The sequence below is a fragment of the Lichenostomus cassidix genome, chromosome 1Ab (genome assembly GCF_008360975.1).
Source record: "Lichenostomus cassidix isolate B80296 chromosome 1Ab, HeHo_3.0, whole genome shotgun sequence".
Classification (NCBI taxonomy): Eukaryota; Metazoa; Chordata; class Aves; order Passeriformes; family Meliphagidae; genus Lichenostomus; species Lichenostomus cassidix.
In genome coordinates this window covers 11,196,757-11,218,795 of record NC_139481.1, presented here as the reverse complement: position 1 = coordinate 11,218,795, position 22,039 = coordinate 11,196,757, and the positions used below count along the sequence as shown (strand labels likewise).

Here is a 22,039-nt window from a genome sequence, read left to right as displayed (position 1 = left end):
CCACAGCAGGTGTCTTTCCAGAGAAGAGAACAGTGGGATGTTTACTGCTGTTCCTGAGGAATTAGGTGCTCTATATCAGGCTGTTTGGTTTCCTTGGGGGCATGGAGGCTGGGATTGGCTCTTGAGTAAAACATGAAATCATTAGAACTAGAATGCTCAGCTGAACTTTTCCAGATCTCTGGGTGAGACTTGAACTACTGTTGTATTAGTGATGCTTTAAAACTTGATCCACAGCTGTTGTCTCTAAGAAGTCAGAGACACAGTTTTTGCTTAACACAAGCGAAACCTTGTGTTAAGTGTGCTAAGAGTACAGCTTACAAAGCTTATTCTAGAATTGACTGTACTTCAGGGGAAGGTTTTCAACTGTGACTGTGGCAAGTTTTTAAACAATTTATCTAGAAAGAACTGGTCAAAGGTTCTAAGGGTGGTTAGGCACCAAGCACCTCATGAACAATGAACCAACCGCTGGTTATGCAGATCATTATCAGCTTCTGCTTTTCTCCTATAAACTCTCCAGCTTCCATCATGTTTAGTACTGTTTACTCCAGTTTCCGTCATGTTTAGTACTGTGCCCTAACCAGCCTGCATTCATTCCCTCTCTGCAACCAATTCCTACTTATAGAGAGGCTCTGGAGAACCACTGCATGTGACACTCCTGATCTTTATTTGAAGTTGGTATGTCAATGGTGAGGCTTGGCTGTGAGCTCCAGCAGCTTCTGTAAATGTTACCTCATGGCATGATGAAACTTCAGAGCATCCTACATTTCCTATCATATTAGAAAAAAGATGGGATGCATGTCTGAGTGATGGATTTGTCAGCTCTTTTCACTGTGATAGCTCCCTTCCCACGCCCATTTCAACTCAAGCCAACTGTGCTGAGTATTGCTGACTCACTCTTACATGGCTGAGTCAAAAGAACTCATCCTGGTTCAATATTTTAGGGTACCAATGTTGTTATTAATGTTGGTACAAGGCAAAAATATTCTTTTCATTCTTCATATGTTCATTTAGAACAAATGTTATTGCTACAAATGACATTTCTGTACTGAGTCACACAAATGTAGTTTTTTTCTCATGCCACTGCTGATCATTTTTACCTTCCAAGTAACTGTTTACACTTTAGAAGATGAAGTGAATCCATCTGTGTTTTGCAAGTAACAGGCCCATGTGTGTGGTGGAGGTCAGCTGTAGGCATGATGTGAAACCATGGGAGTCAAGATGAGCAGTGAAAACAGCAGCCACTGTCTCAGTGATGGCAGACATTAAATTTGATGTATAGCCAAATGCTTTTCCAGACTTTTTTGGGAGGAAGTGCCAATGTCTGTTGGCGACATTGTCAGAAAGGCAGAACGCCCCATTCAACTGAATTCTGGGGATATTCCATTACATGCTGTAAATACAGGAATAATGGGAGTGTTAGAGAAGGTAAATGTGATGATGTACTGAAGTGAGCAAAAGGGTAGGGCAGAGCCGCCCTTGTGCTGGCTTGCAGGATTCTAAATTTCATACCAACCAAATCCAGGTTTTCTTCTCCCTTATCTAGACTGTGGTCTGCTTTTACTCAGTGGGGCAGTAACTGAAATCTTTTTTACCTCCTTAAACTCTCTATTCCTCACTTTCTCCACTGAGTTGAGTCAAGCAGTTTGGTCTTCACCACTTACAGTCCCTTCATCATCCAAGTGTTGCATTTTATTTGGCTTTTGTCTTGGGGAACTTACTGAGCCTATGGCCAGATTTTCTGTTCTGACATCTTTGTTCTTTGCCATTGAAGAGGTGGACTAAATGATTTCTAGTCCACTGTTCCTCTACACAAGATAAAGTAACATTCACAGATTCAACAGAGGGCTATGTCCCACCAACCAACTCTGGAACTTTCATCCACAGCCTGATCACCCTGCCAGAGTACCCAGAAATTGGAAAATGTTTGAGGGAAAAATCAGAATTTGAGGTCTCCCAGATACCTATCACCACTCAAAATGCAATGAAATAGATTTACCCTCAGAGTATGTATTTTATAGATAATCTACAGGCTTTTCATATTGACACAGTGGTTCTAACAGTGCTAGTGTTCATTCCTTTTTGTGGGTATAGATACAGGAAAATAGAGGAAAGAAATCTGATGTACTTGATACAATCACTGCCATACTAGCACACCACTGATACCTTTCTATGTCCTGGAAATATTTTTCTTATTATGAAGTATTATCATTCTGTGGGATGCAGGCAGGCCACCCATTCAGAAATCATATGAATTTCAGCCAAGACAGGAAACTTGAATTATTCATGAATGCCTGTTACCAGACTTGCTTTTTGCTTGCTTTTTTTCTTTTTTGTTTTAAAGAAAAGAGGATAAAATCTCTTTGCTTTCTGCAGCACTCTAACTTTGGACAGCTGGAAATCTGCCAGTGCAAATCAGCAATAATTAATGCAAGTCACAGACTAGATAATCATGTGGAATTTATCAGGTGCATAGGGGTGTCTATTGTCAGGGTGCCTTTGTGCTTTATACAAGAGTTTTCAGAATGTACTTGGTCAGCAATAATAAACAGAAAAATCAGTCTGAAAAGAAAAAGACATTTCTAGAAAGTTGGGAGTTTTTTTAATAGAAGAAAAAACTGCATATATTGCATGCAGGTCACTCATAAAACAGATGTAGCAATTCACTTTTAATGCAACTCTTCTGAAATCCACTGGACTCATAATTATATATTTCAATTTATAATTGAATGATATGGGAATTTATCATCAATAATAGGGATTTGTTAAAACCATTATATCTGTGACCCAAACCAGGGTATTTAATATTTTCGTTATAACTCACAGTCTCTATTAGTGTATTTCTAGGTGTGTTGTAGCTCAGAGTGGCAGCCAGATGAATACAGGTTCGGATCACTGAATGCAGTTAAAAAATCTTCAGAATATGTGTATTGGCGACTATATGCATAAAGGCATCCCTATTCACCCTGCCAAATCAAGGCCTATCAGAATTGTTATTCCTCAGCAGTTACATATTACTGTGAATAAAATAGGCGATTTATTTAATCTGTTTAATAATTTCAGTTTCACAGTGTGTTAAAGTGCCTCCCTTTTAAAACATGTTGGCATTTTACATGGGAGACATGCCTGTCTTTGAGTTGCCCCTGACAACTTACCTGCAATTATTTCACTTTTTGTTTCTCTGTGATTACAGTTGTTATTCCAGTCTAGTTTACTCATTGCTTTAATTTCATGCTCATCATTTAGGTATTGTTGAAAGCTAATAGCATGATCACTGCTCTTTTGTAAATACAAGACATGTGAGATGTCTTAAGGAATTTATAATTGAAAATAGGTTGACAATCATAGTCACTGCATTGCATCCTAAAGTAATCCTTTGGTTTTTTGTTTTTTGGTTGGTTTTTTTTTCCCCTGGCTTCCAAATATTTCACAAACTGAATGCAATTTAGAACACTGGCTCTGTGGTTCATAACTGCTCACCAAATGCCTTCTGCAGCTTTTGCAGCCTTGTCTTTATTGGGTGATGATGTAAAGATTTGTACCTGGGATTTACATTGCTACTTCCACAGGGACAAAAAAAATATGGTGCCCAAGCCACATAATCTCCATTCCCTCCCTGGATATCCACCCTCTGCTTTGATGTGCTGAGAAGGACAGCCTTGTCCTTGTTGGCCTCTCTGCATCCCATGTGCTGGTCAGCAGTCGCACTGGCAGGACATCATCTCACTCATCTCAAAGACAATGAGTTTTTCTACTTGTTTCTGCAAACTGATATGATTCAGCCTGTGGCTGCAAAATCTGTATTAGAGCTAATGAAAATAGTGGGAGGATATGGCCAAGAGATGAAAGACAAGGTGAGGAATAATATTAAACTACCCCAACGAGTCCCATTGAAATCGTTAACACCATTCATAGGTTTAAAGACAGTTGTTCTGATGAGTTTCTCCTAAATCCTTGAATAGGAGACTAGAATATGGAAAAAGAATTAATAACACATTACTAATGTAATTATTTACTTACTTGTAATAAAGTTTTCCAGAATGCACGTTCAAGACAAAGATATAAGTAGAAAATAAAAAATTGTGTAAAGGGTATGTCATTTCTTCTGGGAAGCTCATTGTATGAAATATGTATCTTTTATACAATTGAATTTCAAACAGGGAACATAAGACTTTCTTCATTTTGTAAAAAGCAATCCTTTATTTTAGAATTTTTGAAAGTTTTGTATCAGCCAGTATTTTTATTGCTATCAAGATTTCATTTATCTCAAACTTGTCTCTATTCAGGCAAGTAGGTGTGTCCTCAGGTCATCTCTGCATCCCAATGCATGAACAGTGGAACAGCAAGCAGATCAATGTCAGTATTTCTGTTCATGATAATATTTTCTCTTTGCTTTTCTCAGTTAGGCTTTTTTTGGCCTAATCTAATGACAAACAGCTTAGAAGAAGAGTCCCTGGACTCAGGAGAGTTTGGAGGAGTCCTGTATGAAGTGATGTAGACATAGATATAGAAGTAAAAATATATATAGTTTCTTTCATCTGCAAATCTGTCTGCAAGAGGGCTGCCTCAGAGAATGTCTGTGGATAGAGGGCAAAACAAAACCTGGCACATGTAAAACACTAGTAAGTGTAGCAAAGATTTAGGAATGTCACTTGTCATATGTGCCAAGTAAGGAAACTCAGCAAAGTGTTGCTGCTTTCTTTGCTATGGGGTAGGCTTAGGACAAATACCTTAATTAGTTCCTCTTCAGTTGCATTTGAGTTTTCAACCGTGAAGATTTATTTATTTATTTATCTATAAATTTCAGAAAATTACTTGTGAAGCCTGCTGCCTTCACTGTTTACTTGTCTCCTTCTCTAACAGAGAGAAATGCAGGTAAATATGGAGCAAACAATTATTTCACTGGGATATCATTAGAATTTCCACCCAGGCTGCAGATGGCTTAAGATCTTGTAGCCTAATTTTTTTTGCAGCAAGAGAATGGATCAAAAGGCCTCTTTTTTCACATCCACATCTAGTGCTTCAATAATCTAAGCAGCTTCTCCCATGTAATTTTTTTCAGTTTGTGATGAGCATCATATCGTCAGACTAGCAGAAGGAAAAGAACTAGAAAACTATCCTGTACATTCAACACAACTCTATCTAAGGCCAAAGAGATGTAGAGATTAGACATGTGTTAGGAATCCCAGTCAGGAATCTGTCTTCATCTTGTGCCCAGAATTGCCTGAAGACAAATTAAATGGAGCTCCACAGCTGCTCTCTTCAACTTCTTCTTTGCTTGGAACTGTAAATGCAAGCAAATATTTTGCATTTCTAATATTTTTGTTGGGACTTGTGTAGATTCCTGAAGAGGGAGAGAGTATGATGAAGTAAGAGAAAAAGCCCTGCAGAATTTAAGAGGTGAGGGTTAAGCAATCACAAGTGGTGGGGCAAGATGAGATCTCAGTTAATGCTACAGCACATGGAGGAAGCTCTAGGAGAGCTACACCCCTCAGTGCATCATTTTACTCCCCCTGATTGAAAAGGGGAAAGGCTGATGCTTATCAAGTGAACAGTGTTCACCATCTCTTTGGGGCCTGGACAAAGCCCTGTTGGGCTTACAGACGTATTAGTATCTCTTGTAGTTATGCTAATCTTCTAACAAAGTTTGTATTTTTTATGCTAAGGTTTAATGAGTAGTATATATTGGTATAATATTCTTGCTTGTGCATTTTGCAGGGCCATGGTGCAAAGTCTGCAACAGGTATTAGGACAACATTAATGCAAATGAACAGCTGACAGGAGCAAGGTGTAGAATGTGTAATAGATTTGTGTTCAGACTGCTACAATGCCCACCCTTAAAAAGATGAAAAGGTCTCTAGTGTTTGTACTCTTTCCCCTCAAATTAATGACCTCAATTAATGATCAGAAGTTTGTGTCAGTAGACAATAAATTGAACAAAACAAAAATTACTTGGGTCGAGGCCTTTGCCACTGATCTTACTGGAGAACCTGGAACACTCAGGTGAAAGAGAAAAACAAAAGGTCAAAAGAAAATGTTTGAATAGGAGATCCTGGGTCCCAACTGAGGAACAAGAGAGAGCAAGAAAATAAAGCAAGGATGGTTATGAGGCTTATTACTTTGTTTAGACCATGTATTTCTTGGCTAGAGCCAGGAAAAGCAGTAGTCTTGCAAGGTTCACGTGGCACTTTTGGGTGTGTACCTATGTCACCGCACACGTTTACATCTGTAATGCATCCAAAAAGGTAACTATGCCAAACAAAACAGTTGTGTGTCTGGGGTTGGAGTGTGTTCAGGTCACTGCAGAGCTGGACCTGAGAAGTGATGCTAGTGTAGTAGTTCCCTCACTGATCACCATTTTAATGGTGTGATACCTCAAAAAAAGAGATGTCATTAGTATAGCTATGAAATTTTCCAACTTCCAATCAACGTATTTTGTAGAACTATTTGCTACTAGTTTAATTATACATTTAGTATCACAGGTCTCCTCTGTTGGACCTTCTTAGATCATTATCAGGTCTCCTCAAATACGTTTGTGATGGAGTGAGGACAGGTTTTCCAGTCCTCAAGTCACACATTTCATCCTTATACCTTGGCTTCTTTGAAATGTGGTCACTGGTAGATAAACTGCCGCCTTGCAAATGGGAAAGGGGAAAGCTGAGAGATCGTGAACTTTGAGCTTTTTTATTTTTGCCATTGAATTTGCCTCTCCCTGGAGTCTGTGTATTTGGAAAACACCAGACTTAGACTAGAAATATCCATGGTTCTTACACTTGTGTCATACAATGCAAGTATGTTTTCTAAGAAGATTTTTAGAAATGGGTAGGTTTTTCCTACAAGAACTAGGAGCTATCTGGGTCTATTTAGTGTCTTAAAAGTTCCTGGTCCTTCACAGCACTTTAACTTAATGTTTTTAGGAAAGTTTAATCAAATTGGCTGCTTTCAGCATGAAAAGTCAGTGCTTTAAGTCACCCCTTCCCCACCAGGAAATGCAGCCTCTGCTACTCACTAGCTGCATAGGCAGCATTACTCCGAATAGGGAAGGAGCTTAAGCTGAATGCCTGAGGAAGCTGGTGTGAATTTTCCTTTCTGGATACAGCTGAATGGAATGGTGCAGTGCTGTGTAAAGATATTCTTATTTCAGTGCAGAGTCCCACTGAAGTCAGTGGGTTTGTATTTACAGTCTGTTTGAAGCATCAGGTCCAAAACTTGGGCTGTTAAAAACATGGATATTCACTATAGCCTAGGTTGAAGCAAGATTAATATTTTTTAAATGTTCTCAGTGATGTAGCAGGACTTTATTCTTCTGAATTCTTCTACATGTACACATTTCTCTGTCAGTATTAGCTACAAGAGAAACCCACTGAAGCAACTGCAGAGCTTGAAAATATTAAAAATATATCAAACAATACAGTTCTATTAAAATTTTTTTCAAATACATTATGTGGTGTGTATTTGGAAAATGAGGTGTTGTGATTTAAGGCCTATCCTGTTTAAATTAAATTGCTGTGAGAAAGAAGAAAAGAACTGAAAATGAAGAATTATAATTGGCTTTTCTTAAGCTCTTCTGAGCTGGAATGAGTATCAGCATGATGCTACCTGGAGCAGAGAACTGCCAGGATCTGCCTTATTGGAGCGGAGGAACTTCACACAAAATCTCTCACAAATGTCACAAAAGTTGCATTTACTATTCCGGTATGCTGTCATGATTGTGTCTTAGATGCAAAAATCTTATTTATGTCTCCATTTTCTGTGCAGAGTCACTGTTGTGGGAGTAGGATCAGGCATTCATTAGATACTTTGTTCTGTGCTGTGTCTGTCCACACCACCCTCTCTCATGCTCCCTTCAATCTTTCTAAGCAGTGTTGCCTCTTCTTGCAGGGGGGATTGAAATGATCCTTTGAAGCAACCAGCTTTGACATTTGGAAAAAAAAATTCAAAATCAAAAGAATGCTCTAATTAAGGAAAACATCAGTTAAAGCTCAAGCAAAAATCTACGATTTTGATCAGTTCTTTTATGTGTGCCTGACAACTGCACAGCATTAGCAGAGGGGCTCATTAGAGGGTGCTTACCCAAAGTACAGATGAAGGAGCAGAAACACCCATGAGTGGTATGCAAGACTGCTGTGTGGAGGAAAATAAAATATTTACCACCCTTCTCATAACACAGGTTGTGATCTACTGCCCAAGTAGTTCAGGAAAAGATAACTTTTGTTTACAGTGGGGCTATTAAACACTGTTTCAGAAGTAAAAACAGGCTCAAAGGGTGTGTATGTTCTCCACCTTTGGCTTCACTGAAAATCAAATCCTCAGGTCCATGTGCCTGTCCCATGTGTGTGCCTAATTTTACCTTCATGACTTAACAAATATATGGCAAGATTAAACAAAAGATCTTTTCAAGGCCATTTTCTTCTTTGTTCAAACTTTTTGTTCTTTCACAGCGTTATCCCTGTCATATGAGCTAACACTGATACCTTGATGCTCACAGTATGGCAGGTTGAGGAAGTTCTGAGAGTACAAACTTTAGCTTGTGTCTCCATGTTTAGTGGCCACCTGCAGAAAAATGCTGAATTTGGATGTTGTGAGAGCTGAGTCAGCACTTCTACACACAGAACTCCCCCACCTCATTGCTCCAGCTGTGATGCCATTGTGAGTAAGCAACTACTTTTATTATGAAAATTATACACATTGAAATGAGATTTTGTGAAGGGTCTCTGCAGGGCTGGGGAAGATATCAGGGGCCAGCGGTGCCTCAGCCAGACAGGTCACAGAATATACAATAATAGTGAGAGACAGTTAAAAATGAATAATTGTGGCATGCCCACACACCACCCTTTGAAAAGCTGTTGAAGTGGAATGATATAAATCACTTGCATTGCTTATTCACTTTCCCATTTTTGCTGAGTGAGGAATAATTTTCTGCAGTGAGGTTGTGCACTGCTGAGGCTTTTTTCAGATACTTAATTAATTTAGTGGCATTGGGTGAAAATGCTAGCAAGATGTGTGGAATTCACAGAAGCCCCTGGTTTCAGCCAATTTTGGGTGTGTCCAGTTCCTGGTATGAATGGTCTTGATTTAGTTATAGGGCTTTCTGCTCTGGGCCTGCAGACAGTTAGTTAACTACATCTTTGAAAATATGACCACAAGCCCTCCTACTGGAAAGCTGCACACCCCCAGAAGGCACACTGGATTAAATGAGCACAGAGGCAGAAGGTGACAGCACTTTGGCAGCCCTAGCAGTTTACTGCCTGCATTAATAATGTACTTGCGCAGGAGAAATAAATTTTGAGAACTTATGGCTTGTGGGGGTGTTACTATGGTGTGAAGACTTTTCTTGCAAGAATCCATAGGCTTTATCCTTCAGTAGCTGTTTGTCACCAAACACTATCCCGGTGGACTGGGCAGCTTTTGCCTGTCTGCTTCAGATGCTTCTCTTCAGGTTTTTCTGACCCTTGCCTTACACATGGGTGTTACACAGTCTCCCTATGGACTGCAGAAGGAGCCTCCTCAGTGTAGAAAGACTCTGACTGTTGGGGTGCATTGACAGGTTCTGGTGTCTTCCTGCTCCTTCAAGAGCACCTTGTAGAAATCTCACTGCTGGGGCTGAGCAAGAACCTTTACCCTTCAGCAGAAAAATCTTTTTAAGGACAATGTTGCTTTTCTGGAGACAATAGATAAAAGAATTCCTGACCACTCTGGTCATGAGATGACACAGTCCTTCCACCCACTTTGCAGTTATCATGCTGGTGCTCCAGAGAGCTCCATACTATAGTTGAGATGTGAATGCTTGTGTGGGAATTATTTCCTCGTGAACAAGTACAGCATAGGTTAAATAAAGGTGCTTTCTGGAAAAAATGTGCTCTGAAGTACTGAAATCCTGAATTGTTAGCAGAACAAGGAAGAGCCTGTTCGTTACTCCTTCAGTCATCAGGCTTTTGCTGACAATTATTTTGGCATGCATAACACACACACAAAGACTGACCATATATTTATGCAACCTCCTGAAAAAATGAGGATTGTGCTGGTGTGTGATTCTGCAACCTTCTCTGAGCCTACTGTGACAGAAAATGAGATCTAATAGAGAAAGTCCTGTTTTAGTTTTATATCACCCTCCCAGAACATTTACTGGCAGCAGATATGGTGATACCATTTTGAAGTTGACTCCTTTGATATCCTCCATCAGATCTGAAAAAGAAGTCTGTTCCCAACAGATATTTGTTGAGGCTTCTTGGCTGAAGGGTCTTCCCAATCTTTTGGCAAATTCAGTGTCTCAACACTCTGAATCTAACACCCACAACCCCTAAAATACTATCAAAGCAAGTGGCTTTCTTTAGACTTGCCCTTTTTCCAAATTTGGGATGCTGAAAATTCCTCTTCAGATGCATTAAGTCTAGCTTGTGGGAGGATCTGATGATGTCCTGTCTTTTTATCTTCATCTATAGCATATCAATTGCTCCTGCCCTGTAGTCTTGATGGCCGATCCCTCTCTGCACACACCTCTCTGGCCTGCCTATGGGGATTAATGAGGCTGGTCTTTCCAGTTTCTTGGTGCTGGTGCTGGTCCTGGAAGCTGCCACAAACAAAGGCTGGAAAGTAAAGTCATGTCACCGAATCACATGGTGATCAGAGAGTAACAAATATTATTGCCATCTGCTGACTAAGAGTGACAGTTCTGTGTGACAGACAGTATCTATTTTGATTGTCCTTGCTTTACAGATTATCTCCCTGTAAGGAGAGAGTAGGTGGGTAAAGAGATCTCAGAAAAAAAAAGGATGCTCCTTCCCTTAGGGAGCAATTGAATCTGGCCAAGGGAGAGAGATAGTCAGATCCTGGGGTGGATCAGAGGAAGCAGCAGCAAGACAGCAATTTGCAGCACAGTGGGGAAATGAAAGGCTGCTGAGCGAAGCTGTGAGCACACTCCAAGTTCTACTTATGTAAGAGAAAATGCCTTAGAGGAGCTGAGTGTGCATAGCTGCAACCCACCAAAAAACCCTAAAAGATAGTTTGAGAGCAATGGTCTGCTTTTGTAGTATCCAATAGACAGGGAGAGATTTGTTTATAAACCTCTTAAATTATTCCTCTGTCCAAGTGACTCCTAGACACTTGGCATTGTCTGATCTAAAAAGTCAACAGGTCAGGTTTTTGGTATAATGAAGACTAAATTTGAACACCTTCTAGCTTGTCTTCAAGGAGCTCCCTGTGAAAGAAAAAGTCAACAGATTTGTATAAAAGCAAGGTCTAGTCTGGAATTCCATCACAAAATCTGGTGGTTTTCATAAAATGAATTAGCAATCTGACCTGATTGACAATCATTTTTAGTAGTAAATGACACTTTGTTCTCATATTACCAAACTTGCTGGAAAATCCTGGGACTGAATCATCAGCTGACCATAAAGAAAAGATGCTTTTCCATCCTCTGCCTGATCTCTGCAGATGGTCTCTGCTCTGAGTGCCTTGATATTTGTACAGCAGTTGACACTTAATTATTTCCTCCATCATGGTATTGTACACCTCAAACACTGAGAAACTGCCTCCCCAAAATGTTTCTTCTGCAATATTTTGGAGTAGGTTATGCTTTCCTCTGTCCTGGGGGCTAGAGGGCACTGTCAAGTGCCTGGAGAAGTGGTCATATTAAATGTGTGAACCTTTCCTTGCATGGCTTTTCTCTAGTCCATCTCTGTTCCACTGGCACCTCTTGGGGCAGGAACTGTCTTGCACTGTGATAAAGAACCACAGTAAAGGGAAACCAGGTACTTGCCACAAAACAAACAAACAAAAAAAAATAGTACACAGCTGAACTTGAAAACTATTACACAAATCACTCTGAAACTCTTCAGTGGATTTGTGGCTGTTCTAATCAGTCTTCTACATCATGGAATCTTCCCCTATATATTATTCATTAACAAAGGTATTTATTAGAGCACAATGTGGCATAGATAACATCTCTAGTGCAGAGGAAAAAAGCTCTAATGAGTCTTTAGAACACACCTTGCTTTTGTGTGACTGGCAGGTACAACATATGCCTGAGAAGTAGGCGCAGGATTCCCACCATGAGAGCAGCTAGGAACCAGCAAATGCTCTACATCTGCTCCCACCAACCTCATTCATCTCTGGCTGTTGCTCTTGGGATGCTTTTCTACCTCATTTTTCTTGGATGCTCCATGCAGCAAACTTCCAGCTGCTCCTTGAGGGCAGCTTTTTTAATCAGTGCCTTTCACTTCCTTCCTTGGGGGCTCCCGATTGCCTCCAATTTGCAGGGGTCCACCCAAAGGTACAACCACAAAAGCCATCCTCCTGGCAGGTGGTTTTACATTCAGCATGTAGGAGGCTGCAGAGTCATTTGGAAGACGTTTCAATTGCAAAGCTAAAAGGAGGTTGAAAAACCCAGTTCAGATAAGAGCAGGAAGGTTATACTTGTAATCTTACATGATTTGGGTGTTGGATAATGGTCATATTGGAGCAAAGGCTGTCTCCAAAGGAATTGCATTACACAGGCAGTATTTCTGAATATACACTTGCCTTTCCTTCAGTTATTTGCATAGGTTGCTCATTCTTCCGTACTCATAAGCATTTTTCTCTTTTAAATTTATTTGAACTTTCTCTCCCCAGGATATCAGCAAGAAAAAATGCCTTAATGACTGTACCTTGCTCCATGATAAAGGATGTTCCTGTCATACACAGCTGCTCTTTGCAAATGTTCTGATGTTTTGGCCAGAGATCTGAGTTGTTCATGATGGCAAAATTGTCCTTTAGGCAGAAATGCTACATTTCTATCTATGTATGTACTTATCTGCATGGATATGACTGGGCCTTTTGAAAATATAAAACTTGCAGGCTTTGCACGTTCATGGAATATTAAACTACCTACTGACATTCTGTTTTCTACAGCTTCTAAAGTCTTAAGCTATTTCCTGAAGGAGGTAATGCTCATGAACAGCTGGGATTTTCTCAATCTTCCATTATTGCTCCTCTTCCTCCTGGTGAGTTGTTCAAAGGTGTCTATGCTGATGCCTCACTGCTTTATGTAGCCAGTAGAGGCCAGCAGCTTAAACTCAAAAAACATCTGACCCTCAAATATATAAGATTTGTATTTGCTGTTGGAGAAAGGTCAGCTAAAGGTGCTGCTGCTAGCAAGTGTTAGCCAAAAGATAAATGAGGTGGAACAGATCTAAACAGTCCTGGGCACACAGTCATTATGGGAGCAATACATCTGGATACATTGAGAGATCAAACACCATTGTTTTTTTTAATTTGGAAAGAGCGGTGGCTGTTCAAAGAGGATTAGGATATGCTGTTGAAGTCTTACAGAAATTTCAGATCTTTGTATGGTACTTTTTTGAAAGAACTGTTTCAACAAACAGCAAATATATAAGGATTTATTATTTCATTGCTTTTAGTCTAGTGTCAGAGTCATAATGTTACTTATTAAGGTAATTTTGGTGAATGGATTTTAAAGAAGATATTATTATTCCCTACAGCATTACTACTATGCTGCTATCAATATTAAAAAATATATAGGGCTACTGCGAGTTTGTTCTTCAGGGTATTAAAAACAGCATTTAAAAAAGAAAACAGACTCCCTCAAGGAAGAGGCTCAGCAGCAATAAAAAATTGTTCAAAAACCAAATCAGAAAATATAAATTGAAAAATATTAAAATTAAAGTATTTTTGTAAAAACTTGAAATCCCTGCAAATGATACATGTGGGCTCTTAAGCCAAAGAGACAAATCTTCTTTGGCAAAGACCACTAGCACTTAAACTTTTAATGATATGAGATGTAAGAATCCCTTTTTGTAATCAGGGAAATGCAGCCAATGCTGGCATGGAATGTGGCAACCCTTACTAGCAAGGCAAAGAGCAGTCCCAGTTTATTAATCACCTAAAATCTTACAAAGATGCCCAGAGAAAACCTATAACCAATTCCCTGGACCAGAGTAAGTGACTGATTTGGAAGGGCAAGAGCATGACAGCAAGAAACTACCTGCATCAGTATGTGCAGCAGAGCACTGCAGAAACAGCTTTTACCTCCTGCAACACTTCAAGATTCAAAATACTATATTTTGTTTCTTTGGACTGTTTTGTTTGTTTGTTTGGCTTGGTTTGGTTTTGGTTTGTTAGTTTGTTTTTGTTAGAGCTGCTCTGCTGGTGGGGAGGTTGTGAGACAGTGTCCTGGCTAGCAGAGTCCCAATACCTGCTGACCAGGGAGAGGCCGGGACAGTGTAGACCTACATGGAACACAGGGGAGCTTTGGGAAATTAAGGGACAAGGGGACAGTGGTGTGTGCAGCCCTATTGCAGGGTGGGGGAGAGTGACCCTCCCTCCACAGGCCTTGCCAGTATGGGTGGGAATGGGGTGAGAGGACAGCAATAGCTTCTTTGGTAGATTCCTTTTGCTGGTGGATATGCTAGGGATGTAGGTACTCCCAGGATTCATATTGTCACTGCACAGTTTTCTCATGTCCAACAGGAAGGTCACGGGGCAAGAGCCTGTTTCTTTGCCCAGTTCACAGTGAACAATTCACACCAAAATTAATCATTGCAAAGAAAAGACTGAGATGGATCTTCCCTCAAGCAACCAGTCACAGTTGTAGTTTTGTTCCTACAGATGCTGTGTGAGACGTGCCTGGTCAACAGCTGGATCAAAGCAGGACTTTGGGTCCCTGGCATTCTGGACAAGCATTTTCAGCCCTCAGGCACATTGCATATTCTCAAGGCAGTCTCACTGACTGGGATCAAAAATTTCAGACTTTTTCCAATAAATGCTTCACTCAAAGATTACCCAGTCCTGCTCAGTTTACAAGACAAGATTGAACAGAGGAGGAAGGATCTCTCTCCCCACTGTGGTTCACAGTCAACTCCTGTCTGGGATGGTGGGTTTGTGGTTGTGGGTCCCTCTGAGACTTCACCTAGAGGGTGTTTAAGTGATGCTAAGTGCCAAAACAGCAGAGAACCCAGCCAGCATCTCTGCAGAGTACTACAGTGTTGCTACCAGGACTTGTGCTTGGGCTGACACTGCACTGAATTCCATCATCAGGGATGCTGGGTTTTGAAATGTCAGCTGTACTGCAGTTTCTTTTCCTTTTCTGCTGACTGTCAAATTGCAAGTTCTGGCTTATTTCATGTATCCTCCAATGCTGGACAAAACAACTCCAAAATAGTGGTTCTAATATTCAAACCTGTTTGTGCTGAACCCTTGGTGGCAACCATGTAGTGCTGTACTGATGCTTAACTCCTCAGGACACCTGGAGATACCTCAGTGCTGGAAAGTTCTTGGACCTCTGAGAAGCAATATGAGATGCAATACATGTCTCAGATACATCAGTGGAACATCACTGATTTGCTACATATCCTTCAGCAACTCACACCATCTCTTTTGTTGTAAGTAACCTTACACGCATTTTGGTGTTTTAGCTATTGCAGCTATTTTGCAAAACAGTTGTCAGCATCTCAGCTAGATGCTATGACAGAGCCAATTAATTAACATTAGTGAAGCATTTGGTATTCTTGGATAAAAGACACTACAGAAAAACAAATTATTATCCTTTATGTCACAAATCCAAATTCCACTCCATTCCTAAATACTTGTATTATCTTTGGCTGATAGCAAAAACCAACAAACTCATTTAAAAAAAGAAAAAAGTTAGACAGAGTTGCCTCAAGCCATCCTAAATCAGAGATTTTTCCTTTTCTGATGAAAAAAACAGACTTCCATAGTGAACAATTTCATTAGCCAAGAAACAATAGAGAGGCTTCTATGCTAAGGTGGCAATTACTTTGTGGCTAGAGAAGGCAAGAAGCCTGAGACAAGCGTCTAACTTCTAAGCTATTCAGGCTATGGAGGAAACTAAAGGCTTACAGCTCCATTAAGAACCAGAAGTTAGAGGTTTTTATCTCAGTTGTCCTGCAGCTAAGAAAGTTATTTAATCACTTACTTCTGCCTTCGTTGCCTTGGTGGGTTCCCTTTTCCACTTTCTGCAACCTTTGTACTACAGCCCTATTTAAAACGTTGTGATTATGGTTCTGCTTGACTTCCCTTCCTCAGCTTCCCTGATAATAATTCCTTGTGTCATTTGAGGAGATGCAACAGTAGGGACATGTAGAGCAAGTGTGCACACAAAGACCATAACTGTGTGCAATAAAGTAAATCTGGCCTCATATTAATTTTAACCAGCTGGTGAAAACTGAGCTGTCTCTGCTCTTACTCCAGTGTTTAAAAAAATGACTGGCTGTGTGTTACTGTTCTTGCAGATGGAGGGAAATGTCTGCCTCCAGTAATACCTGCGGAATGAAGTTGCCTGGAGTGGGCATGGTATGGCTTAACCGAGGCCACTCTGGCAGTCATGTTCTTCCACTGTGTGAGCTGGCAGTTTTCCACAGCCTTTACCCACTATCAAGACATAAACCTTTTCCCATTAACTCATCCTTTCTGCAGCTCTGAGGTTTCCTGTGCTTGTTCTGGTGTGAATTTCCTTCCATCCATAATTTCATTATGCAGTTTTTATTTCAGGAGACAAGAGGTTTGCCTTTGGTTTGATAATTGGGAACTGCTGAGGACACAAAAATGTGCTACCAGCTATCACTCTTCATTTCCCAAAGATCTACAAACTCTTTCTGCTGCCATAGCTGAGACATCTGAAAAATGTACACCTCAGCATATGAGATACCAGGAAATGTTTGTCTAAAATTAACTTTACCAATCTCCTGTCTCTTTGGCAGCCTGAGAATATGAGCACCAAGGTCTCCAACATAGATGACCATGTTTCTTGAAGAGCTGCCTTGGAGCTTGGCAGCCCAGTGCAGCATGCCTTCCACAGTTCTCACTTCTGAGTTCTCACCGGTCACCTTGGCCTTTACTACTGCCACTCAGGCTGCCCTGGTGATTAACACTGTTGGCATGGGAAGAATTAATGCTTGGTTCCTGTGTACAGATAACTCTCCACCAGGCAGTTTTGCTGTCCTGGGCACTGGGGCTGAGTACAGTTACAGCCCTCCTAGACTGCTTCCTGATGCTCTTATATCTGTGTGGAACTGACAGGGAGAAAAAAAAAATCAGCAGATGCTTTCTCTGAACTATTTTCTCCATGTTAGAACTGTTTCCAGAGTAGCTCTACTGTTTTAAACTCTGCTCATCATCTCTTGCACTTACACTAGCAAGAAAAGTCAGTATGCAGATTAGATACAAGTAGGAAGTTGTTGCTAGTGATGGGTTTTTTCTAATGCAGCTGGATTCATTTGGCTGTTAGTAAAGTATTCTGGCTGATGTGACTCTGTCTGGCACCAAGTTTTATTTGAATTTTTTGGTGTTTTTTCCTGCTGTCAAAACGAAATATTTCACACACCAAGATACCATATCAAGGTGGTATTTCACCTAGCATAATTACAAACTAATCCAGCAAAGTGAGGCTCTGATTCCATATGAAGTGCCTAACAGAAGTTTAGTGCCCATGAGAGTTTCGATGGAAGCCAGCTGAGTTGCGGAGAGGTACAGAGGTCATTCAGCTCTAGCTATGATCCTGGTAGTCATCACTAAAGTAAATTGTAAATACCAATTTCTCTTGGGTTTTTGTTTACTTGTAGTTTTTTAAAGCAAAGCTTTTTGAAAACTTCCAGAGAGAATGTAACCTGTGCATTTTTGTTTTGTTGAATAAATATGTGAATGTATTTGGGGCTTCTGACAACAAATTCATTTATCGCTCCTACCAAAAATGTATGGCCCAATAGTGATTCCGTAACACTTGGATCAATGACACAACTCAGGTTCCTTTGCATGATACATAATTGTGTTTTAACCATTTGGTTTAGATTTTATAAAACAGAGACAACTTAAAAGAAAATAGACAGTGGTAAAGATGTCTCTTCCATGGGCTTCAGTTTGTCCTAGGTACCTACTGTTTGAAAAAAAAAAAAAAAAGCCAGATTTGGAGAAGAAACTGCTCCCCAATCCTAAGATTAACTCTTCCTTGCATTCAGGGACAAGAGCAACCAGAGAAATTCCTCTCATTCCTCCACTGAAGATTTAAAAGGGCAAAGTTGTCTTTCTCAGATTTCTGGGTCACTTAAGACAATGAAAAATCATGGCTTATTTTTATGCTGGATTGTAGCTTTATAGCTTACATGAGTTACATGAACTTGGTTGTTTCACCATTTAATCATGAAAGACATAATGAATTTAGCTGGTACATATGAAAATGACCCAATGACAACTCATATATACACTGCTGCTGTTTTCTTTGCAGTCAGGAAATAGTCAACAATTGCTTTTAAAGTGTAACAATTTGCGTGAACATTGCCAAGGGGGACTCTTTTGTATGATCATTCTCCTCTAAAAGATTCCTTCATATACTGTCATCATTTAAAGTCATTCTAGTTCAAATGCAAACTGGATCAAATCGTTACAGTAAGTGGTGATGTCCAGCTTCCACTGGAAGTGGAAGACTGTGAAGCATGAGCAGTCCGTAAGACCACGTAGGTTGAAACCTATGGTGCTGTGATGTGATACAGTGGCATTAACACGCAAACACAGCCATCATTTGAACTTGCTTCTTGGCACTGTCATTCCCTCAAGCAGGACAGCTGAAGTAGGTATCAAAGCAGGGCCTGCCAGATACCCTAACTAAGCGATGATTTGATGTAGCTGAAACTCAAGGTGGAATTGATTTTATAGAATTTCCTTTTGTTTAAATCCCTGCAGGGTGTACCTAAAATCCCATAACTCAGATCAAAACTACCCTTTCCAGCCCTGGCAAAACCACCGGTTTTGGCTGATACAGGGTCCATGAAGGAGACTCCAGCCAGCTCCACGCTGCACCTCCAGCAAAACCCTCGCCGGCACCGCTGCACACCCGGGTCTGTATGCCAATGTAAGAAGGTGTGATGCTTCCCAGTTGCCTTCCAGCTCCTCCAGCAATGGAGCACTTGGAGCAGCATCATTTCTCCTTGACACGCGTGAATTGTGCTGCTGCCTCCACCTGCACCTCTCTCGTAAGCACGAAGTGTCAGTGTGGCTGCCTGGCCGCTACTCCCTTGTTTCTCTGTGGCAGGAGCAGAGAAGGGGCCGATTTGCCGGGCTTGTTCCGCAGGACAAACCGGGGAGCTACACGAAGAGCCCAGCGGCGCCCGGCCGGCCGTGGCACTGGACCCGCCGCGATGCGCTCCGGGCCGGCTACATCACGGACGGCCCCGCCGGGCCAGCGTTGGGTGGGTCTGGCCATTCTGCGGTGCTCGTTTATAGCCGGGCTCCTCCCTGCTGCCCCTCCCGGCGTCGCGGGGCCGTCCCCCGGCCCGCCCGATCCCGCCCCGCCGGCGTGGCTGCCGCGGCCGCGCGTTGTACACCGGCCGCTGCCCCGGGTGGAGGTCGGGGAGCGTTAGCGGCCTCTTAGCAGCCCTGAGCCGCACCGGGCCGGGCCTCGCCTCCAGCTTGTCCCTCGGAGGCTCCGTCCGGGGTCGTGCGCGGTAAGTGGGGGTCGTGCGTTCCGGGGTAACCGGGCGATGCCGCCGCCGTGTCTGTCAGCCGGGGGGTCGCCCCGGAGAGCTGGGCGAAGGGACAGTAGGTCTGTGCCCGGCCGCGGCAACGAGCACCCCGGCCCGGGCGGCGGCGGAAGGTCGGGGACTCTCGGTGAGAGCAGTGGGCGCGGGAAGGCTGCTGGCTTTGTTTATGGCCATGAGCTGCGGTGAGACAAGCCCTGGCAGTCGTTCGGATGGGCTCTGGGAATGCTTGAGCTCGGGCTCGCAGGTTTTACTCCCTGCGTGAATATTCAGCGTTTGTGCCGACACTGCTCTCCTTCTCTTCCAGTCTGGAATAGCGATCTTAGGTAACTGGAATTGGCTGTAAATGTGGTTCCTTTGGGCTGACTGCTGTAAGCTTTATTCACGCAAATAAGACCTCCGTGCATGGGTAAAACATTTTTTGCAGAATGATTTTGCATGTTTCCATCCTGAAGTGCACAGTCTCCGATGACTCCTGCAGGAGAGGGGCTTGTCCCTTTCAGTGTGTGTGTGCCGTCGCTGTTAATTTTGGCAGCTCGTAAGTGATCGTTGGTAAAGGCTGGGTGTCTTCATGTCCTTTAGGAATGCATTAAGCTGGATGTGTGCCTGTGTTTTGATATTGCAGAAGCAACAAGGGAGAGCAGCCTTTAAAAAAGGTTAAAGGAAATTGGTTAGCTTTCCTAATGCTTATAGTTTCCAGCTAGTATACTTGTAAGCGTGTCATGGTAAATTGCAGGAAACAATCAGGTTTTGCGTTTAATAGCGCATTGATGAATAATGAAAAGATAGGTCTAAAGCTAGATTTTGATGCTTCATTTAAAATAAATACTTGTCATTTCTTCCATCTCTTGCACCTGTTAGCTTTTAGGGAAAGATGACTATTAGGTGATGATTAGGCGGCTTTCTTACAACTTTAATTAAAGGAATAGTTCACCAGCTATAGAATAATGGACCCACCTGTACTCTAGTACATGTAGAATGTCTAGAATGTAGAGCTGTGGTACTGCCTGGCAAAACTGTTCTTTGTCCATGACTTCTGCTGTAGCCAAAGCAAAGGTAAAACTTCGTTCTGGGAGTCAGATGAATACAGTGTGTAAATCTAGTTCCTTTGTGGTAGAGTAGTGATACGTAGCTTACTATGAAACATGTATTGACAGGGATTTAATATACATGTAATATATATAATTGATTAAGTAACTCAATGCTTCGTCACTCTGTTTCCTATTAATAATGTAATTAAGGGAAAACTCTGGAAAGAATATGGAATTAAGACATAATCCCAGTGGAACACAGTAAAAAAGACATTTCAGAGCAGAGAGAGTGTAAGAGGACTTTCAAGACGTACTAATGCATCACCCAAGACAGAGCCAAATTTTGAACACTCCTAGCTTGTATTTAGGCTCCAGAGTTAATTTCTAGATTTTCAGGTCTTTCTTTTCAGTTTTTAAACTTTTGCATCCAGAGTGCTTTGGGGGACAATGAGGGAAATGTGTCTATGTAAGCCAAATTCTCAATCTTCAGTGCATAAAAGAATCATACCGTGAGCACTTAAAAAAAATCTGATCCTTGGATTGCAGTCATAACTCCTAACACTTCCATTCTGGAGGCACTTCGTTTTAATTTTTATAACAGATAGAATTACAGTTGTAAAATCTAGCCATAATAAGGCACGCCAGTAAAATTACTTTGTTTTTTTGTAATGTAGAAGCCACCGGAATTGATGAATAGCCCTGTTAATATGGTAATAGAACTGTATGTGGCACTTAATCTCTGAACAAAATAGGTTAAAATAGGCTAAAAATAGTATTTCCTCTTTCAGCGGTAGAGTTAAATATGGATATTAACTTCAGCAAGGTAGACTGGTCCAGAACTGGAGACTCAAATCATTCATGCTTGCTGACCTGGCCTACTTCTTTATTTTCCTTTAAGTATCACTCTTGTGTGCATGTTTGATAATAAATCACAAATGTGAATCAAAAAGCAGTTCTTTTAAGGGAAAATTGGAGTTTGTTTTGCTGCACCATAAAGGCACTGCAATTTCTAGAATGTGTTCTGATCCCATGTAGCTCAGCACAACCTGCTGAGTTGTGTTGAGGTTGTGCCTCAGTTTACATGAGAGGCTGGTCTCACACGTGGACAACAGCATCATTGCACCAGGGGAGAACTATTAGGTCTGGCGCTGATCATTTAAAACTGTTTGAAGCGTTCAATGTCACTGCTCAATAAATGCCTTCATAAAAAGGTCAGTGAAAAATTTGCCTCTCCAATAGCCCTGTCACAGCCTCTCAAGGAACTGTTGAATTATGAGAGCTGGTGATTATCTGCCTACATCTGTGGTCCAGGACTCATTATCACTGAGCACAAAGAAGAGAAGAAAATGACAAATGCTTGTCCAGCAGTGCATCCTCTCTGAGGTGTTTGCTTTCTCCCAGTTTATTAGGATAAAACCGGTGAGTTTGAGGTGTGGCTAAAAAAGTGATTAATTATCTAGTGCATATTTAACCCTTGGAAGATGGAAAATAATGTATGGATGATTTGAATTAAGTGCTGTTATTCTC

At 41.3% G+C, this 22,039-nt stretch overlaps 1 protein-coding gene across 4 annotated transcripts in view; it reads left to right on the top strand.

Moving 5' to 3' along the window:
• The first annotated feature begins 19,207 nt into the window (after positions 1 to 19,207).
• PRR5 (proline rich 5) overlaps positions 19,208 to 22,039 on the top strand; it is an 85,323-nt gene continuing 82,491 nt past the window's right edge. The window contains exons 1-2 of one of the 4 annotated variants that reach the window (XM_085049769.1): positions 19,208 to 19,448; positions 19,789 to 19,890. The gene's annotated coding sequence lies outside the window, so the exon portion shown is untranslated. The remainder of the gene's footprint in view (positions 19,449 to 19,788; positions 19,891 to 22,039) is intronic. The other 3 variants (XM_085049770.1, XM_085049768.1, XM_085049771.1) reach the window with 3 other exon arrangements.